A 7145-nucleotide genomic window follows, 5' to 3' on the forward strand; every position below is an offset into this window, starting at 1 on the left:
GAAAGATTTTCATCGAGAAACCAAAAAATAGCATAAATTTTATGAATTTCATGACTGCCTGAGGGAAGGTGCTGGTCGATCGGTCGCGTAGCACATTAAAAAATACTCCAAAATCAAAAAACCAAACATTTGTCCTAATCACTTTGTATTCGCTGGAGTCTGAACCTACGTGATCAGTGAAAAGTTGGAAATTCAAACAACAGCGGACATTTGAGTCGTCCGTAGCGTTATTCACACATTTTATTCGTTCCTCAAAGTGCTACACAAAACAGAGGTTCAGCCTCCGATAAATGAAATCAACTTCGAAATTAAGGAGGCGATCCATCTCGTAGTTTTTGTAGAACCTGAAAACCGAGATTCGAAAAACATCATTTTTCGGGAAACGCCTCGAACATGGACAATTGACTTTACATAGTGCACGCTTCAACCGAACACATCGAAGTGTTTAGAAGCACGCCTCCCAATGTTTCGCGGACATGCCATATTTTCCGACATTTCGTGGCTTTACTTACCCACTGAGATACCGAGACACTGAATTTTTCCGTAAAAAGGTCGTTTCTCTTTCGATCCTCGATTTTTTTCACAAAATTGTTTGTGGTCAAAGCGTTTTGGAAACATATTTAACCAAGAAGCTATGAAAATAAAATCAAAATGATTTTCGATCGAATTTGATTACACATTTCTGGTGCACGTTGAAATTTAAATTGATATTGGATCTTCTTGATGAAGGATTCGAGTGAAGATGGAAGATATTGAAGCGAGAGCGGAGGCAGCGATTCGTGAGTTTCAATCTGCCTCTCGCAACCCTCCAATTCGCGTTGTTTCAATCAACTAATATTCCGATGAGAAAAAATGCGGCGATACTCAACAAGGCGAACCGTTTCGTTTTAATTTGAAGTGAAATTGAAACATAACACACGCACGTTTGAATAACGGTTCAAGTAAAATGTGAAGTGTTCCCTCTCGCTGTGTCATATTCATAGCATTTTAAAAAGAATAATTATTTCCCCACATACGGAAAGGTACGTGCATAGAATATGCGCTTTTGGTTCCATGGGTGCATCTCACGATAGGAATCCGTCAATGCGCAGTTGCCATCATTTACGTCGGCGTTGCATTTTCTCCGCGTTTCAATTATACTGCATCGTTGTACCGAATTTCTCAAAATGAAGAATAAAAACGGGTTGGATCAAAGCGCTGTTGCGGAGTCGTTGGCTAAAGGCGATTGGCTGTTCTCGCGCAAAAATTAATTTGCCTTCGCACGGCCAGTCGTCAAATATCGTGCATTAAAGTTGGTCAAATTCGACTGACGGCTCGCACCTTTTCGTGGGATATTGGTGTCGTAAATGAAAAAAAAGAGCAGCTATATTGCCTTGCCAATTTGATTGAGCTTCCGCCTCGTGTTTGCTGCAGTGATTCCTGTTTTCCCTCGCCCCTCCTTCTCCGCTCCTCTCGGCGTCACACGCCACAAATCTTGTGTGATTTGTCAACATCGAAAAGCCACGATTTCGCTATTTTTTCAATCAAATCCAGTGATAAAAGCACCGCAGTCCATACGTTCCGTATCATCCCTCCCGCGGTGAATTCCAATTCATTATTCATTCGAGGGCTCGAATTTGTATGTGATTTGTGGAGATATGAAAGAAAAATGTGGCACGCGGATACTCGCCGGGTTTGCGACGTTTCGAGAGCCTCGGAATCCTGCGATTGAACAAAAATCCAATTTTTTTGTCACTTTGTACCATTTTACTGTAACGAGAGTAAATTGAATTGAATTAATACGAAACACACGTTTTTCACCAAAATCAATTAGTTTTGTCGTAATAAAAATCATTCCTCATTATTATCCACATTCGTATTTGCTGTCTCGATGCTAATGAAGCAATCTATACTGAGCACTCAGGTTATTCAATTGCAATAGATTTTCTACGAAAATCATCAACTTTATTCACACCTTTGTTCACATTTATTTTTTGCCTCGTAAAAAAGCAGAGTTTTTTGTGAAAACGATACGCCTGAAAAATGGAAACGCCATACGTACCTCGTCGGTGGCATGGCACGTTACCGCAACGATATCGTACGCGATGAGACGCGTGAACCTGCGTGGGGGGTGCGCAGGTGATGTACACGAATTGCTGTCGATACACCAAGAATATGATGGAAACAATAATCAATAATGGAAACGAGAAAATATTCATGGAAAGTAAACATCGAGGGAGACGAAAGAAACGCGAAGAAAAAGCTCATCGATGACCTGCTCTCATTAAAATTTCGCATACTCAACATTTCAATCGAGTGAATTTGTCATGTCGACGGAGAAAAAAGTTGCAACGCAATGCATAGGAAACTGGGACAAAACGGGGTACTCCAAAAACTACAGATCGTTGTCCTATAATTTCAAATTTTATATTGTTTCAGAAATCAATAAAAAAGTAATATTTTTCGTTGAAAAAGTAATCGAATCACAAATTTTTGAGGATTTTGGTCCAATTTTTTTTTCATTTTTTGCAAAATTGCCATAAAATAACGGTAAATTTCTTGGCGTTTGAGAGTGAGAAATATACAAAGCTTCCCAAACTTCTGAAGAGTACAATATTTTTTCAGTTACTCAGAATTTTGTCCCGGTTTCCTCTCCACGCAACATCGAGACAAAAATTCTTATCTTTCGAAAGCATGAGTGAGTGCCACGTGCACGAAGATTCTGGCGGTACCCGAGGCGGTAATGAACTACTCGAGGTCGTTAATTTAAGGATTAAGTTATAGGAAGAACCGTCGAAGGAGGACTTGGCTGTCGCGACGGCTCCGGTTGCTCGGCGACAGTCAAGTTATTAAATAAACGAGGATGAAGTAACGAAAGTAGGAATGGCTGAGTATTGGGCTCAATTCTTTTGCGATCTGTGATTTTTCCCTTCAAGTTTCCTTCCCAACAGAATCAATTGACTTTTCTCTCGACTCTTTATTTCCTTAAAAACTTTTTGTGCGATTAAAAATCGTTATTTACGTACACATTATGAAATGGAATAATCCAAATATTCGGACGACGCGACTGAATCATTGTTGAAGAATTTGACTAACTGCAAGCCCGCAATTCCCTCAACAAACGGGTTTCCGGTTTCCTTGAATCCAGCAGTTCTCTCGCCCACGTAAAAGGAAACGGCCCCTTTGACCCACTTGAAAGTAAATTATGGAGGAGCTCGGTGCAGTAATCCGATTCGTGACCAAACGTTGACGCGAAGCATCACTACTGTCAATGTTTGATCACTAATCGGTTCAGCGTAGTAGAACGGAAGCTTATCCTGTGATTTATATTCGAGCGTACATGCCCAAGCAGCAGTTTATTATTTCCTCAATTTTTTAGTTTCGGGAGCGAGAGCTCGGATGTGAAAGCTTTTGGAAAAATAGACCACGCCGTCGTGACTTTTTCATCTTTTTCCGCTACGAATGTTCAGAAAATTATTTCGAGATCTGCTCGATCCATTATTCGTTGATTGCCATCGCTTCGCAACGATACAACACGCAATTTTACGTCTCCGTTTGTATATTTTTGGTATCACAATTACTCGGAAGTGTCTCTGGTTGGAACGGTCAAATGAAAATGAATGGACAAAATCATGAGTGCACGCAACAAAAGGGATTGTTTTCAGAAACGTGGGCGATGCGTGAAAATATGCGTCCCATTTATGCAAAGAGAGAGCGACAGCAGGGGTGGGTGAGGGCAGAGGAAGGGGAAGAGGGAAGAGGGAGGAAACGAGTTTTAACCTCGATCCGCGTGCCCACCCTCGTAAATGACCAAATGGCTAGCTGTATAATCAGAGTTATTGCCACATAAGAGTAAATTACATTGTGCACTGTATGCAGCTCAGTAATTCTCTGTATATGATGCTAATATTTAATATTGAAACGCACATTATTCAAAAACGTAATTTCACTCTAATACTAACAATAACGTAATCACTGCTCATAGTAAGCCCTTCAAATCTCCGAGCAAACAATAAAGATTTATCAGCTATCAAATCGTGATGGGTTGTACGAATACGACTCAATATTTCAGCTCAATTTTATACGAGAAAATCTTTTAGTTTACAACGAAAAATAATATTCCGTGAAAAATCGATTTTTGAGCTTGGAATCGGCACGATTTAATGGCAAAACGATGGTGATACGCACTCGATTGAAGATTTTTACTGCTGCTGGAATTTGGCGCTTAAGGTAGATCATGCCCGAAGGATCGTATTTTATGGGTGTCCAAATTCGATCGATGTTTACTCCCTGATTAAAGATATAATCACTCCAAATTAATGTCAGAGTTATAAATTTCATTTGTCTCTGGCTAAAATACTATAGTTTTAGTTCAAAAAGTATTAATAAAAAGACGGAAGGCTGTGACAGGAATGGGCCAAGCCAAGAGGAAACAAAATGTCGAAATAAGCAAATGTTGAGTTATACGAGTGCTAGTAAGATAATGGTCTCATTGTTATTGCGTACTTTTTCATAAACTTCGTAAGAAGCGTTCATTTTTTATAGGGAAAGATAAACGATTTTTTACTGCATAGTCCCTGTAACCCTGTGTATTTTTTTCGTATTTAAGCACGTTTATCTCAATAACCAATAAAACGAACCCCTTAAAATTTCCCAAGAAAATCGTTTCGTGGATGAACTACCTTAAAATCAGTTCCCAAAGATATTGGGATATTCGGAGAATCAAAGCATTATTTAAATTGTCTAATAATCAACTAATTTCAAGTGGTTACAAGAATTAGTGATGTGAAAAAATGGAGTTTTGGATCAACCCTTTTCGGAATATATTTTTTGGCTTTCTTTTCGTTAAATGATAAAAAAGAAATTCACCGAGTCACAAGAACTTACTATTCCAATCAATAATGTGTGAATAAATCTTTTGAATGGTCTTTCTACGATCGCTTATCTTGGAATTGAATTCCGAGCGTTTGCAAACAACGGTAGAGTGTGCTTTGAGCATTTTTCGTGGAGCTCTTAAATCTCCTAGATAAAAGTATCAACACGGGGGGGAGGGGCTTGGAAAGCAATGAAAATGTCAGATATTTTCAACGGAAAATTTCATTTATTTCGGGGACTATCAATACCGACACAAAAACTCTCGGTCCTGCGCGTACGATCTACGAATATTTTTACCACACGAGTATAAATGACTCTGACGATTGCTCATTCGAGCCTAGAATCCGTTCGATTTCTAAATCCCTACGTGAGCCTCCCTAAGATTTGAAATCCCGCAAATTTCGAAAGCGAGCCCACCATACGAGGGGATGCCCCGGAAAATATTTCAACAAGCTCAAAGCCCTACAATAAATGCGACGAGAACTCTGCGATATTTTACCCTTCAATAAATGATCGTACGCCCAAACAAAAAATAAAATTGCACCCCTAGTCGAAGCAGCCCGTGAAGGAGAAGGCGGCCGAGTGTATTTGAAATGAAATTGTGCATCGGAGGGCTCGAGGCTCGCCGGAGGCGGCGGGGGCGCTATATTGAGCACAGCAGTTTGCAGTTTAGTTATCGGACACGTCAGGTGAATTCCGGGGGTTGCTTGGGCTTTGGTGTGGAGGAGTAAGTACGGAGGTGAGCGAATACATGTGTCATAATATTCGCTCGCGAGGCGCGCATGCGCCTCTCACAAATTTCTGAAGGCTATTGTAGTATTCTTCGAATAGAAAACTGGAATCCGGGGCTGGAAGGGAGGGTAGTGAAAGGGTTGAGAAGCACATCTCTGTAGCGGATTGTACAATCGTTGAGTAAATGGTAATACATAAGAAAAGATAGTGCATGTGCTGGTGCTTATATATTGGAATGGACATGGGTAGGGTGGACTAAAACGGTTCGTACATAGGAACAGAGCGGGTTCGTATATGAAACTGAGCGACGATATATGTACAGGTTGGAGGGATGTGTATGAACCCATACAATAAAAGTCTCTTTTCTCTTTGCACGATGTCTCGTTTAATTCTCATAGATTTATTTTCTTTTTCTTAATACGATTTCTTTTTCTTAATACGGAACGCTCTCCCGGCTCTGGACGAGATCAGGTATACAGAAAAGTCATTGTTTCTTTATCTTTTATTCTCTTTTCTTGAGTTTTTGTACACACGCGCGGAGATTCACATGCACGCAAAGCGGATAGTCTCTCATACGCAAGATAGCAGAGACACGCGATCGAGGAGCAGCCGAGGTCTCAATTGCGCTTCCGGCCCCTTAATCTCTTCTTTATTTGCTCCCTTATCATCCCCTTCACAAATCTTCAGACTCTTTTCCTCGCGAGTGTTATCCGAGATTGGACGTATACGAGTATTTGTGTAGAGCGAGAGAGAGGCGGACACGTGGATCGAGGAGGCGAGAGCTGACGGCAGTTCAAAGGGCGGAAGGAACATTCCGGGCTCCCTTGAGAGCGCATCCCCTCGTTGCTCTTTGAGCGTTGGAGCAACCGTCATTGGCTGCAATGCTCGTCGCGAGCTCTCAAGTCTCCTGATCCTTTACGACTGCCTTAAAAGAATAGCGCAATTCATCTCATAATCCCCGGTTGCGATCGAGCCGTGGCACCACCGGACACGCGACCCTTCTGCTTGTTAAGGAGCTTCCTCCGCACTTTGATAAGTTATTCGTATGTGTCCGTATACGTGATTGGTCCGGCTAGAAACGTAACGCAAACAATCGATGCCTGCTACATATACCTTTGACAATATTGACCCTACGCGTGCACGGTATATTTCATAGCAAGCTTAACCTTCGACCACAGCATCCTCGATACCTCCAGCCTGGAGCCGCCTACGCGCAACGAACAGCCCCGCGCGCACGCGAACCTACAACGTGGATTAATTTTGCGTACCAGTGGCTGCCATGACACTTCCGAAAATGCTTGTTACACCGCGTGCATGCCACAATTAACGAGGGGCTTTCACAATCATTTAGCCAAGTATTGTGTTATCCCTCCTCCCAATATCGCCGCTTCTCTCTCGCTTTACGTATAACATATTTCGATACGTCCCTCTCTCTTTCCTTGTAAGGGCTGGCAAACACGACTCCTCCTCCCCCTTAATACGCGCTTTATATATTGTATGTATCGTCCTCGCAATTGTACATTGTACATTATAGAAATAAACGATTGATTGGTTGATTG

General features: G+C 41.5%; 1 long non-coding RNA gene across 1 annotated transcript; it reads right to left on the minus strand.

The window, feature by feature from the left end:
- Nucleotides 1-215: 215 nt before the first annotated feature.
- Nucleotides 216-2102, minus strand: LOC122406001 (uncharacterized). Its single transcript, XR_006259859.1, has 2 exons — nucleotides 2042-2102; nucleotides 216-1701 (listed from the first exon to the last, which is right to left on the minus strand). It is a non-coding gene; the product is annotated as an uncharacterized lncRNA (long non-coding RNA).
- Between the last annotated feature and the right edge of the window lie 5043 nt (nucleotides 2103-7145).

The sequence above is a fragment of the Venturia canescens genome, chromosome 2 (assembly GCF_019457755.1).
Source record: "Venturia canescens isolate UGA chromosome 2, ASM1945775v1, whole genome shotgun sequence".
NCBI lineage: Eukaryota > Metazoa > Arthropoda > Insecta > Hymenoptera > Ichneumonidae > Venturia > Venturia canescens.